Source organism: Chlorocebus sabaeus, chromosome 7 (assembly GCF_047675955.1).
Source record: "Chlorocebus sabaeus isolate Y175 chromosome 7, mChlSab1.0.hap1, whole genome shotgun sequence".
NCBI classification, from domain to species: domain Eukaryota; kingdom Metazoa; phylum Chordata; class Mammalia; order Primates; family Cercopithecidae; genus Chlorocebus; species Chlorocebus sabaeus.
Window position 1 is genome coordinate 56987172 of NC_132910.1, and position 15746 is coordinate 57002917.

A 15746-nucleotide genomic window follows, 5' to 3' on the forward strand; every position below is an offset into this window, starting at 1 on the left:
GGTAGAAGGAACAGCACACATAAAAGCAAGGGACTATATTTTAGAATATACAAAGATGGTTCTGCATGGCTAGAGCATCACTGTTAGGAGGGAGGGGAGAAGGAGGAAACACCTAAGAGAAGCCAGTCACTGAGGATCATATACACAGTAATCTCCCTTTATCCACAGTTTTGTTTTCTGCAGTTTCAGTTACCTACGGTCAACTGAATCCAAAAATATTAAATGGAAAATTCCAGAAATAAATAATTCGTAAGTTTTAAATTGCATACCATTCTGAGTAGCCTGATGAAATCTTGCGCTGTCCTGCTCCATCCTGCCCAAGACATGAATCATGCCTTTGCCCACTGTGGCCACATTCTATATACTACCCGCCATTAGTCACTTAGCAGCCTTCTCAGTTAGCAGATCCACTGTCTTGGTATGGCAGTGCTTGTGTTCAATTAACCCTTACTTTGCTTCAGAATGGCCACAAAGCACAAGAGTAATGGTACTGGTAATTTTATTACAGTATATTGTCACAGTATATTGTATTGTATACAATATATTTGTTACAGCATATTGTTAAAATGATTCTGTTTTGTGATTAACAAAACAAACAGGGATGTTTTGCAAAAGTTAATAAATACTGAGTTCATTGAATGTATGGTTTTCTTATTCAGAGGGGAAAAAAATCTTTTAGTCTACTGACAGTGAGTATCTAGAAATGAAATTTAATCAATGCCCAAGATAAATAATTTTCTAGGCCGGGTGCAGTGGCTCACGCCTGTAATCCCAGTACTTTGAGATCACCTGAGGTCAGGGGTTCCGACCAGTCTGGCCAACATGGTGAAACCCTGTATCTACTAAAAATACAAAAATAATTAGCTGGGCATAGTGGTGCTTGCCTGTAGTCCAAGCTACTCAGGAGGCAGAGGCAGGACAAATGCTTTAGTCCAGGAGGTGGAGGTTGCAGTCAGCCAAGATCATGCCACTGAACTCCAGCCTGGGCAACAAAGCAATAAATAACTTTCTGTTGCTTAAGTCTGATTTACGACTTCATCATTGTACCTTACTCAGACTATCATTTTCTGTTCCACTGTATATAACTTATACAAATCATATAACTTTTATATGATTTTTGTTACTTAACTCACTGACTTCCAAGGAGAAAATGAAAGCTAATTATCTAATATCTGTCTCAGTCTAGGAGGCTTTCTCCCCAAAAGTCATAAAGAGAAACCCATTAAGCAAAGACACTAATTAGGAAAAAAAGTGAAAATTTTATAATGGAAATAGGAAGTATAACTCTCCAAATATAAGCTAAACTTTTCCATTCTCAACTAATTATACCCTAGGAGAAAACAGCTGCACTGTTCCAAATAACAAAACAAAAAAATTACAGTAAGATATTTAAACACTTTTAAAACCTCAATAGCAAATGCCTGAAGCCAAATTCTTACATCCAATGCCAATAGTCAGTTCAATAACCCCTCTGAAATTATAAAGTTCCAGCTAAAGTATATAAACTTATTTGTGGTTTATGAAAAGCATACATAGATATATATAAAACTTAAACTTGTTCCTCATGAAATTCCTGAGAGTTAAGAACAAGTATGTTTACATTCAACATAAGAAAACTACAGCTAAGATAGTTTAAAAGGTTTGCCAAAATCTATCCAACTCACTCGTGATAGAACTCCTATTACATAAATACAAGACTTCTAATTCCATGACTTCTGCTTTTTCTTCTATACTGCATAGTAACATTGCCTAAAGGTTTTATTTACATTTAAAAAACGTAAGTAAAGATGTATTTTTTCAGTTTTACTGTGATAAAATATCCATAACATAAAATTTGCCATGTTAAGCATTTTTAAGTGTATAATTCAGTGACATTAAGTATGTCTACAATTTTGTGCATCCATCAACACTATCCATTTGTAGGACATCTTTGATTAGATACAATTTTTACAATCTGTGTTATTTTAAGAAAAGTGGCAATTCTCTAGTAGTCATTTATTCCCACTTGTGGAATTAATTTTATAGGAATTTTAAAGATGAACTAATCCAATAAAGTGAGGATAATCTGGAAAAGCTATATATGTAATCAAGCTAAATCTATTTCAGTTTCTAATGTTGATTACAAATTAAGCTCTTTTAATCGAACTCTACTTGATCAACTTACTGGACTGATTAGTAAAGACTCTACTTCTGTAGAACATTCTGATTAATGTTCACATGTTATGTATGCTGACTCTGGCAGAGTACTCTAGAATGAAGCCAAATTTTTGTTTCCATCAGTTAAGTTTTAGCTTTACCAAGCATCAGGTGTGTTTATTCCCAAACCATTTATGCTAACTGTATCTTTTATTATGAGATGTAATTAAATATTACATAAACCAGTGAATTTATGAGTACAAAAAAGTTTTTGTCTTTATGAAGTTAATTTGAATGTTCTGAAAGAATTCAATAAAACGTTGCAAAAAATGTCTGTTGTCAAATTAAGCCTGGAGCTAGGTGCCATGGCATGCCCCTAATCCCAGCTACATGGGAAGCTGAGGTGGGAGGATTGCTTGAGCCTAGGAGTTCGAGACCATTCTGGGCAACATAGTGAGACCCTATCTTTAAAAAAAAAAAAAAAAAAAAAAAATTAGACCTGGGTAAGAAAACAGTTAAATACTAGGAGGAAAAAGAAAAAAACATAAAAATCTGCAGTTATGCACATAGGCTGCTTTGCAAGTAAAGTAAGAAGAGAATTTTAGATATGGGAGGTCAAGGATATCCTCTGGTGAAATCATTTTAGTAGAGTCTTGGATGAACTGTGGGAGCAACTAATTCAGGTATCTGAAAGAAGTGCAGTCTGGGAGGAAGACAGTAAATGCAAATATTCTGAAGTAAAGGTGTGCTTTTAACATTTCAGGGAGAGAGTAAGAAGTCCTATGGCTAGAGCACAGTGAAAAAAACAGAAAGAATTAGGAGATAAGATTAGAGAAGCAGCCACAGGCCAGTCACAAAGGACTCTAAGGGCCATACTAAGGACTACAGCTTTAACTTTGGGATGGTTTTGGGCAGAGGAGTAAATGTTTTAAGATCTTTCTATCTGGTGTGTAAAGAAAAGATTACATAGAGGAAAAAAAGGAAGCTGGAAGTCCAATAAGGGGCTGCTAAGAGTCTACTTAGGTGAACTATGATGAGGGCTTAGACAAACATAGTTGTATGGAGGTAGTGATGATTGGTAAGATTTTGGATATTTTTTTACAAAGTAAAACTAAGAGGAATTACCAATGGAAAAAAAATTAACAATAATAAACCAGTAAAGATGGGACTTACATGAGATTCAAAGTATCAAAGAGCAGAAAAGGACAAGCCTGTAACATTAATAACCTAAATTACAGTAAAACTAAAAGCAGTCCTCAAAATTTCTTTTTTCTCTTTCTCTTTTTCTTTCTTTCTTTTATTTCTTTCTTTCTCCCTCTCTCTCTCTCTCTCTCTCTCTTTTCACAGTGTCTTGCTCTGTCACATAGGCTGGAGTGCAGTGTGCAATCATAGCTCACTGCAACCTTGACTTCCAGGGATCAATCAATTAACCCACTTCGATTTCCAAGAAGCTAGAACTACAAGTGTGCAACACCATGCTTGGCTAATCTTGTTTTGTTTTTTTTTTATGTTTTGTTTTGTTTTTCAGTAAGTTGCTTTGTTTTGTTTTAGTCACTCTGTTACCCAGGCTGGTCTTGAACTCCTGGGCTCCAGTGTTCCTCCTGCCTTCGTTTCCCAAAGTGTTGGGATTACAAGTGTGAGCCACCACGCCACCCAGCCCATCACCCTAGATTTTAAAAAAAGGCTTTATAAAGAGTGTCATAACTTCTGACAAATAGTGTGCAGTCATGATTTACTTTCAAATTTGAAAGTTTAATTAGCAAAGATTATATAGAATCTCCCTAAGGGAACGTTTATATTAAAACTATAAAAATACATTTTATAAATAGTCATTTTTCTATATAAATACATCGAAAAATATCATAAATTTCTCTCTAAAATTCCAGTTGAAAAACAGGTAATAATGAAGCAATATAACAGAAATATCTTAAGGTTCCATTGGGTTTTTCCAAGTTCAGAGCTCTCATTTTAATTTAGTTTTTCTTAACTAACTTCGGTTTATGTTTCTATAAAAGAAAACCTAAACTTACCTACCATTTTATCTCTGTAGACATGAGATAAATCTAACACAACACGTTCTAAGAGAAACGTTTATGACTTATTTTTTCCCTTCACTGGGGATACTGTATATCTTTCATATAACCAAATTTCCTTTCCATATAAACCAATTCACTTGTTTCTAAAATCTAATTAGAAAATTCTTTCTACTCTTTTTTTTTTTTAATCCAAAAACACACTCTGTTAAACCAATGGGAGCTTCTAATCACATGTGTTTGCCAAGACTTCAATATTACCCAAACTTCAGAATAAAACATACTTTACAAGTAAGTTAATAGTAATGATATGACTTCAAAAGCCAAATTGATAAGGTATATTTTATATATGCAGACCATGAACAGTATACATGAGAGAAATCTAGAGAAAGTATGAGACCTATTTAATCTAGAGACATATTAAAACAATAAGCTTTAAAAATAATTATATACCAAAAACAAAGAAAATGTTAATAAATTTTAAACATAAGGAAATTAAGACAACACATTCTATAAGTACAATATAATAAATTTAAAGATCAACAATAAACAAATTTAAAAACTCTTGCCTACTGAAAAAGAACCACCTCCAGTCCCCTGATATTTTAAATATAATTAAAACATAAATATTAAAAGGAAATAAAGAAGAAAAAGTCTTATTAAATAAATAACTTTTGGGTCCAAAAGAAAATAAAAACTCTAAAAATATTCAGAAAATAATGACAATGAGAACACTCAGGAAGTTTCTAAGAAGAACTAAAGAAAAACATGTTTGGAATCAGACAGCACTAAGTTTAAATTCCATTTCTGGTACTTATATATTGTATCACCTTGGGGAAAATATACTACCTTGTTTCTTCAAATCCAGAACAGGGAAGAAGAAATCAAGGTTGTTATGTGGATTAATAATGGGTGAAAGTCACCGAAAAAAAGGGAATAATTCTTAACGAATATCAATAATTCTCTCTCCAATTCCCCAAAACTTTGTCTATGAATGCAACCGAAGTTATAGTTACAGGCAAATTAATAACCTTAAAAGCTTTTATCTTTCAAAAATAAATATACAAACATGAATTAATTTTTAGAAAAATACTAAACAGATTTTCATTAATACTGAGTTACTTTAATTTGCATAATGTTCCTGACAAATCAAGGTAGGTAGGCATAGTTATAAACAAACACAAAGACTAAAAATAACATATAAAAGGTATCTGGGCATACATATATACACATACACATGCATATTTATTAATAACGTTTTGCTATACACATATAGTTTTTCACTTAAAGACCCTAAATGAATTTGTAATTAATTTCTTCTTTAACAACAGACGTGCTTACTTTTATTCCTAATATTATTACAATTTAGTTCTTATAAATTTATTTTTTTCCAATGTGTTGAAGTTTAACCCCTTTTTTAAACATTTGGAATGGAGAGGGAATATATAAATAGAACTACTTGAGTGAAATACCTATAAATATTTATTTCTGAAATGAGGCTTTCACTGAGTTCAAGTATATTAACCAAACTATCAGCAAATAAAAACACTCCTCAAGTTTCCAAAGCATTCTGCTTTGGAAAAAAACAGAGACCTTTGACAAGAGGGGCACTAAATTCGTGTTTCAATGTACTCCCTCAGGCTAACCTACCTAAAATAGATACCTTATAAAAAGATAAACATCAAACAGACTCAAAAACAAGATAAGTAACTTTGTAGACCCAAGAGGGAACAAAAATACAAAACAACATGTAGGGCTGCATCCAGGGGCACACAGGAATCCTGATGTGCAGGCAGATAGGACAGGCTGTAAGCCCGGCTCCTGCCAAGTAAAGGCAGGATGACTATGCGATTTATTGTACATACTGGAATATTTCTGAGACCTGTATCTAGAGAAAAAGCAGTTAACAGAAATCAATCCTTATATGACCTATGCAAATAAGAATTTTAAAGTAGTTATTACAAATATGTTCAGGACTTTCAGGAAACATGGTCACAATGCACGAACGTATGGAAATCTAAGATGAGGAAGTGATACTATAAAACTTCAAAAAAAAAAAAAGAACCAAAAGGAGGATCTGAAATGAAAAATCAGGTAGGCTTAACAGCAGAACGTGGATATGGCAGGAAAAACAAAACAAAACAAAACCAGGGAAGTAGAAGACACATTAACAGAAATTATCCAGTCTAAATAACAGTAAGGAAAAAAAAGATGAAAAAGACAGGAAGAGTGTTAGTGATTTGTAAGACAATAAAAAGTAGTCTAAAATATGTATATTTAGTCTCAGAATGCAGGAGAGAAAACGGAGCCCCCCTAAAAGTGAAATAATAGTGGCAAACATTTCCCAAATATGGTGGAAAAACAGGAACTTACAGACCCACAAAGCTCAGTATACCCTAAGCAGAATAAACACAAACAAAAGGCAACCTTAGCACATCAAAGAAAAAAAAAATTGCTGAAATCCAAAGATAAGGAGAAAATCTTTAAAACAGTCTGAGAAAAAAATAATACATTATACACTAGTAACAAAGTGTACATGAAGGATTAGTTCCAGGACCACCATCTGCTCCCCGAAAATCCATGCATATGAAAGTCTCACAGTAGCCCTGCAGAAACCAGCTATACGAAAAGTAGACCCTCATTATACTGTGTTTTGCAACCTGAGAATACTGTTATTTTCAATCCACATTTGGTTGAAAGAAATCCATGTATAAGTGGACCTGTACAGTTAAAACCCATGTTGTTCAGGGGTCAACTGTATATGAGGTAACAATACAAATGGCTGTTCACTTTTCATTAGAAGCAATGGGGGCCGAAAGAAAATCGAACATCAATATAAAGCTTTAAAAAAAACCCTATAACTTTAAATTCAACATCAAGCAAAATTGTATTTCTAAAACAAAGGCCAAAAAAGATTATTTTAGATAAATAAAAATGGAGAAAATTTGCCACCAGCAGGACTGCACTACAAGCATATGTGAAAGTCCTTGAACTGAAAGAGAATGACACCAGGTGGAAACTGAGATCCACAGATCTTCAGGAAGAAACAAAATACATGGGTATGAAAATGGCAAATATGTGGGCAAATGTAAAAGACATATATGTACAGGAAATGTCTTTAAAAAACATTTTGTTATTTAAGACCATCTGTAACAAAGTATAAAGAATGAACACATGTTCTGACAGCAACTGGATACACTGCTGGTAGAAATACAAATGGTAGAGCCACTCTGGAAAACAATTTGACAGTTTCTTACAATGTTAAACATATAATTACCATCTTACTCAGCAAAATTATTCCTATTTCCCCACCGGAAATGAAAACATGTTCACATGAAGACTTGTATTTCTCTGCTCATAGCAACTTTGTTCATATTAGCCCAAAACTGGAAACCCGAATTTCCAACAACATGTGAATGGATAAACTGTGGTATATCGAAAAAACGGAAGACAGTTCAGTAATAAATTAGGAAGAACCACCCTGATACATGCAACAATATGCATGAATCTGCAAAGCATTAGTTAAGAGAAAGAAGTCATATACCCAGCCATGTGAATGATCACTGATACCAGAGTCCATTGATAGGTAATTCTAGAAAAGGCAAACTATTGTGACAGAAAGTAGATCAGTGTTTGCTAATGGCCTATGGTAGGAAGAAGGGATTGACTGCACAGGGTTATGTGGGAATTTTGGGGGTTATGGAAAAGTTTTGTATTACGAATGTGATCACTGCTAGAAGACTATACATAGTTATCAAAACTCACTGAATTGTATACTTAAAATGGGGTGAATTTGACTAGATGTAACTTATACCTCAAAGTGAGCTAAAAAATATAAATGAGAGAAAGTCCTAGCCCTGAAAGAGTTCATAATCTAGATAGGTAGGTAGATAAGGAAACAAACAAATTATAAATCTGTGAAATCAAAGACATTTTACAGAATCAAACAAAATAATGTGGGAGCAAAAAAAGTGGCAATTAACCAACTGCCTTCGCCTTGTGGAGTCAAAGGCAATTCACTGAGAGATGATATTTAAACTGGTTCTCAAAAGATAAAACTACTAAGGTGCAAAACTATCTGGTATGTATAAGAAAGGGTGAAAATCTCAGTGTGTTAAGAACTTTGGATAAATAGTGTGAATGGCTAGAAAATAAAAAGTATTTTACTAAGTTAGAGAAACTGGATTTTTCTGTAAGCTCTGAGGAGTCAAAACATTTTTTAATATGTTTTCTTTAAAATAAGTCTGGTAAACAGTGTGGGAGATAAATATTTTTGTCAGGAGGCTAATTAGAGAAATGTTAACACTGATTCAATGGAAAAGTAAGATATAATTTAAGACAACAGGAAGAAGGAGGGAATGGACTAAAAGATATTTGAGGTCAAATTGAGGGAATCTGGTGACAAATTGTGGTACTAACTTAATAAGAAAGATTTCTCAAAAGAAGACATTCATACAGCCAACAGACACATGAAAAAATGCTCATCATCACTGGCCATCAGAGAAATGCAAATCAAAACCACAATGAGATACCATCTCACACCAGTTAGAATGGCGATCATTCAAAAGTCAGGAAACAACAGGTGCTGGAGAGGATGTGGAGAAATAGGAACACTTTTACACTGTTGGTGGGATTGTAAACTAGTTCAACCATTATGGAAAACAGTATGGCGATTCCTCAAGGATCTAGAACTAGATGTACCATATGACCCAGCCATCCCATTACTGGGTATATACCCAAAGGATTATAAATTATGCTGCTATAAGGACACATGCACACGTATGTTTATTGCAGCACTATTCACAATAGCAAAGACTTGGAATCAACCCAAATGTCCATCAGTGACAGATTGGATTAAGAAAATGTGGCACATATACACCATGGAATACTATGCAGCCATAAAAAAGGATGAGTTTGTGTCCTTTGTAGGGACATGGATGCAGCTGGAAACCATCATTCTTAGCAAACTATCACAAGAACAGAAAACCAAACACCGCATGTTCTCACTCGTAGGTGGGAACTGAACAATGAGATCACTTGGACTCGGGAAGGGGAACATCACACACCGGGGCCTATCATGGGGAGGGGGGAGGGGGGAGGGATTGCATTGGGAGTTATACCTGATGTAAATGACGAGTTGATGGGTGCAGCACACCAACATGGCACAAGTATACATATGTAGCAAACCTGCACGTTGTGCACATGTACCCTACAACTTGAAGTTTAATAATAATAAATAAATTAAAAAAAAAAAAAAAAAGAAAGATCAGTGAAGAACAAGATGACAAAGTTTAGAATGTATGTATGACTAATACACAACTGTAATAGTTAAGAATGGCAAAATTCCAAGTATAAATGAATGCTTTCTCCCTTTAAAATAAGTTAAAACACACCTATTTAACATGTTTTAAGACTGTGCCAAAAGATATACAAGATATAAAATATATAAAAGAATTCCTGAATAAATGGGAAACATATATCAACAACTGATATAAAAATTAATGTTTTAAAGATACCAAAAATCCTTGACAATTAGGATTCTAAAACCTGTACACAAGAATAAAGGCAGTCACTTCCAAGACGGCTGAATAGGAACAGCTCTGGTCTGCAGCTCCCAGAGAGACTGATGCAGAAGATGGGTGATATCTGCATTTCAAACTGAGGTACATGGTTCATCTCATTGGGACTGGTTGGACAGTGGGTACAGCCCACTGAGGGTGAGCAGAAGCAGAGCGGGGCATCGCCTCACCTGGGAAGTGCAAGGGGTCAGGGATTTCCCTTTCCTAGGCAAGGGAAGCTGTGACAGAGTGTACCTGGAGGAATGGTACACTACACCCAAATAGTGCATTTTTCCCACAGTCTTCACAACTGGCAGACCGGGGTATTCCCTCCTGTGCCTGGCTCAGTGGGTCCTACGCCCACGGAGCCTTGTTCACTGCTAGAGCAGCAGTCTGAGATCGGCCTGCGAGACTGCAGCCTGGCAGGGGGAGGGGCGTCCACCACTGCTGAGGCTTGAATAGCTAAACAAAGCAGCAGGGAAGCTCGAACTGGGCAGAACTCAGTGCGGCTCAGCAAGGCCTACAGCCTCTATAGACTCCACCTCTGTGGGCAGGGCATAGCTGAACAAAAGGCAGCAAAACTTCTGCAGACTTAAAGGTCCCTGTCTGACAGCTCTGAAGAAGGCAGTGGTTCCCCCAGCACGGCATTCAAGCTCTGAGAACAGAGAGACAGCCTTCTCAAGTTGGTCACTGAACCCCATGTAGCCTGATTGGGAGATACCTCCCAGTAGGGTCCGACAGACACCTCATACAGGCGGGTGCTCCTCTGGGACAAAGCTTCCAGAGGAAGGATCAGGCAGCAATATTTGCTGTTCTGCAATATTTGCTATTCTGCAGCCTCCGCTGGTGATACCCGGGCAAACAGTGTCTGGAGTGGACCTCCAGCAAATTCCAGCAAACATGCAGCTGAGGGGCCTGACTGTTAGAAGGAAAACCAACAAACAGAAAGGAATGGCATCAACATCAACAAAAAAGGACATCTACACCAAAACCCCATCTGTAGGTCACCAACATCAAAGACTAAAAGTAGATAAAACCACAAAGATGGGGAGAAACCAGAGCAGAAAAGCTGAAAAATCCAAAAACCAGAGCACCTCTTATCCTCTAAAGGAACGCAGCTCCTTGCCAGCAACAGAACAAAGCTGGATGGACAACGAGTTTCATGAGTTGACAGAAGTAGACTTCAGAAGGTCAGTAATAACAAACTTCTCCGAGCTTAAGGAACATGTTCTAACCCAACGCAAGGAAGCTAAAAATCTTGAAAAAAGGTTAGATGAATGGCTAACTAGAATAAACAGTGTAGAGAAGACCTTAAATGACCTGATGGAGCTGAAAACAACAGCACAAGAGCTTTGTGACACATGCACAAGCTTCAACAGCCGATTTGATGAAGTGGAAGAAAGGGTATCAGTGATTGAAGATTAAATTAATGAAATAAAGAGAGAAGACAAGATTAGAGAGAAAAGTGAAAAGAAAAAAAACAAAGCCTCCAAGAAATATGGGACTATGTGAAAAGACCAAATCTATGTTTCATTGGTGTACCTGAAAGTGACAGGGAGAATGGAATCAAGTTAGAAAACACTCTTCAGGATATTATTCAGAAGAACTTCCCTAACCTAGCAAGGCAAGCCAAAATTTAAACTCAGGAAATACAGAGACCACCACAAAGATACTCCTTGAGAAGAACAACCCCAACACACAGGATGTCAGATTTACCAAGGTTGAAATGAAGGGAAAAATGTTAAGGGCAGACAGAGAGAAAGGTCGGGTTACCCACAAAGGGAAGCCTATCAGACTAACAGCTGATATCTCTGCAGAAACCCTACAAGTCAGAGGAGAGTGGGGGCCAATATTCGACATTCTTAAAGAAAAGAACTTTCAACCCAGAATCTCATATCCAGCCAAACTAAGCTTCATAAGTGAAGAAGAAATAAAATCCTTTACAGATAAACAAATGCCAAGAGATTTTGTCACCACTAGGCCAGCCTTACAAGAGCTCCTGAAGGAAGCACTAAACATGTAAAGGAAGAACTGGTACCAGCCACTGCAAAAACATGCCAAATTGCAAAGACCATCAACATTATGAAGAAACTGCATGAATTAATGAGCAAAATAACCAGCTAACATCATAGTGACAGGACCAAATTCACATATAACAATATTAACCTTAAATGTAAATGGGCTAAATGACCCAATTAAAAGACACAGACTAGTAAATTGGATAAACAGTCAAGACCTATCAGTGTGCTGTATTCAGGAGACCCACCTCATGTGCACTTTGCTCAAAATAAAGGATGGAGGAAGATCTATCAAGCAAATGAAAAGCAAAAAAAAAAAAAAAAAAAAAAAAGGCAAGGGTTGCAATTCTAGTCTCTGATAAAACAGACCTTAAACCAACACAGATCAAAAGAGACAAAGAAGGCTATTACATAATGGTAAAGGAATCAATTCAACAAGAAGAGCTAACTATCCTAAATATATATGCACCCAAATATGGGAGCACTCAGATTCATAAAGTAAGTCCTTAGAGACCTACAAAGAGGTCTCAAAATAATAAGAGCTATTTATGACAAACCTACAGCCGATATCATACTGAATGGGCAAAAACTGGAAGCATTCCCCTTGAAAATCGGCACAAGACAAAGATGCCCTCTCTCACCACTCCTATTCAACACAGTGTTGGAAGTTCTTGCCAGGACAATCAGGCAAGAGAAGGAAATAAAGGGTATTCCATAAGGAAAAGAGGAAGTCAAATTGTCCCTGTTTGTGGAAGACATGATTGCATACTTAGAAAACCCTATCGTCTCGGTCCAAAATCTCCTTAAGCTGATATGCAAATTCAGCAAAGCCTCAGGATACAAAATCAATGTGCAAAAATCATGAGCATTCCTGTACACCAATAACAGACGAACAGAGAGTCAAATCATGAGTGAAATCCCATTCACAATTGCTACAAAGAGAATAAAATACCTAGGAATCCAACTTACAAGGAATGTGAAGGACCTCTTCAAGAACTACAAACCACTGCTCAACAAAATAAAGGAAGCCACAAACAAATGCAAGAACATTCCATGCTCATGGAGAGGAATAATCAGTATTGTGAAAATGGCCATAATGTCCAAGGTAATTTATAGACATCCCGAGGAAGCTGCCAATGACTTTCTTCACAGAATTGGAAAAAACTACTTTAAAGTTCATATGGAACCAAAAAAGAGCCCGCAAGACAATCCTAAGCAAAAAGAACAAAGCTGGAGGCATCATGCTACCTGACTTCAACCTATACTACAAGGTTACAGTAACCAAAATAGCATGGAACTGGTACCAAAACAGAGATATAGACAAATGGAACAGAACAGAGCCCTCAGAAATAATACCACACATCTACAACCATCTGACCTTTGACAAATCTGACAAAAAGAAGCAATGGGGAAAGGATTCCCTATTTAATAAATGGTGCTGGGGAAACTGGCTAGCCATATGTAGAAAGCTGAAACTGGATCCTTTGCTTACACCTTATACAAAAATTAACTCGAGATGGATTAAAGACTTAAATGTAAGACCTAAAGCCATAAAAACTCTAGAAGAAAACCTAGGCAATACCATTCAGAACATAGGCATAGGCAAAGACTTCATGACTAAAACACCAAAAGCAATGGCAACAAAAGCCAAAATTGACAAATGGGATCTAACTAAACTAAAGAACTTCTTCACAGCAAAATAAACTCTCATCAGAGTGAACAGGCAACCTACAGAATGGGAGAAAATTTTTTGCAATCTACCCATCTGACAAAGGGCTAATATCCAGAATCTACAAAGAACTTACATAAATTTACAAGAAAAAACCCCATCAAAAAGTGGGCAAAGGATATGAACAGACACTTCACAGAAGAAGACACATATGCAGCCAACAGACACATAAAAACATGCTCATCATCACTGGTCATCAGAGAAAGGCAATTCAAAACCACAGTGAGAAACCATCTCATGCCAGTTAGAATGGCAATCATTAAAAAGTCAGGAAACAACAGATGCTGGAGAGGATGTGCAGAAATAGGAAGCCTTTACGCTGTTGGTGGGAGTGTAAATTAGTTCAACCACTGTGGAAGACAGTGTGGCGATTCCTCAAGGATCTAGAACAAGAAATACCATTTGACCGAGTGATCCCATTACTGGGTATATACCCAAAAGAATTGTAAATCATGCTGCTATAAAGACACATGCACACGTATGTTTATTGCGGTACTATTCACAATAGCAAAGACTTGGAACCAACCCAAATGTCCATCAATGATAGACTGGATTAAGAAAATGTGGCACATATACACTACTGAATACTATGCAGGCACAAAAATGGATGAGTTCATGTCCTTTGCAGGGACATGGATGAAGCTGGAAACCATCATTCTGAGCAAACTATCACAATGACAGAAAACCAAACACCACTCATAGTTGGGAGTTGAACAATGAGAACACACGGACACAGGGCGGGGAACATCACACCATCACACACCAGGGCCTGTTGGGGGGTGTGGGGCTGAAGGAGGGATAGTATTAGTTGAAATACCTAATGTAAATGACGAGTTGATGGGTACAGCAAATCAACATGGCACATGTATACCTACGTAACAAACCTGCACTTTGTGCACATGTACCCTAGAACTTAAAGTATAAAAAGAAAAAAAAAAAGAATAAAGGCATAAGAAAAATCAAGTATGAAAAAGTAGAACAAAAGTTGGAAGATTAGTCTCATATATGCCTTACTACAAGGTTTCATAATTAAAATAACATGACGCTGGCATAGGATTCTATCACTGACACCATATAGAATCCAGAAACAGACTCCTGTATAATAAAATGCGTAAGAAAGACATTCCAAAACAGTAGGAAGAAAATGACTTTCTGTTCAGCAGTGTTAGAAAAAATGTATACATGGACAATGTAAATTCCACATAAATTCAAGACTCGATTGTAAAGATAATAAAATATACAAGAGTGAAAAGAAAATAAAAACATCTTTCTGACCAAGAGGTAAGAAATCTTTAAACTAGAATCAAAACACTAAAGTCATGTATAAAAAACACTGATAAAATGGGATACATCAAAATTTAAAACCTCTGTAAGCCAAAAGTCAATACAGCATCTCTGCAAATAGAGAATATTTGCAACCTAAATAATAAAGGATTATTATCCAAAAACTCTGGTATACCAAAAGAATGTCAACCCCAATAGAAAAAGTGCAAACAATTTATATACTCAATTCACAGAAGGGAAGATACAAATAATCCAATAAAAATACAAGAAAGATGCTCCAACCCAGTAGTAAGCAGAAAAATAAAGAATTAAAACAAGATAAATCATCTTTTATGTATCAGATTGGCAAAAAAAAAAAAAAAAACAAACTTATTATTTAAGAAGCATTTACTCTCATACACTGATGATACAATCACTGCAAAAGACACTTTGGTAATATCTAGTAAAATTTTGAAATACTTTAAACCTATGGCTCAGTAATAGTGCCACAGGATTCTTCAGCTGTCGTTTCTCCAGCTGGAAATCTCTGTGGCCGGCGGCGCCTTTTCGCGAGTTTTGCTTAGCCTGCTGGGCTCCTTCCACCCACTTGGCCTGGCAGGCTGCACTCCGCTCATGCTAAGCCTGGATCCCATGCACGCCAAGGACAAGCCAGGCATGGAGTGGCAAGGAGCAGGCAACTCTGGGCACCAGCACAGGCACTGGCTCCCTGTGAGGCTGCAGCTGGACCAGGCAAACACTGCAAGTGGCTTCCACTGGAGGCTCCGGGAAACATGGTGGCACTTAGAAGCTTGGAGGCACCAGGAAGTGCAGAGCCCCAAAGAGGGTGTCACAGACCTGGCTCAGGGAGCCATTAGGTCTGGGATCCCTGAAGGCACCCAGCTCTTCTCTTCTCCTTGTTGCCTGCAATGTGGTGAACAGGATCAGAAGGTAGCATATTTCGGCCCTGTTTGCCTTAGGGTTCTTTCAGTTTCACCATTTGGGGGGTCCC

General features: G+C 36.7%; 1 protein-coding gene across 1 annotated transcript in view; it reads right to left on the reverse strand.

The window, feature by feature from the left end:
• Positions 1-15746, reverse strand: part of PPA2 (inorganic pyrophosphatase 2) — a 107468-nt gene that overhangs the window by 31901 nt on the left and 59821 nt on the right. The window lies entirely within an intron of this gene.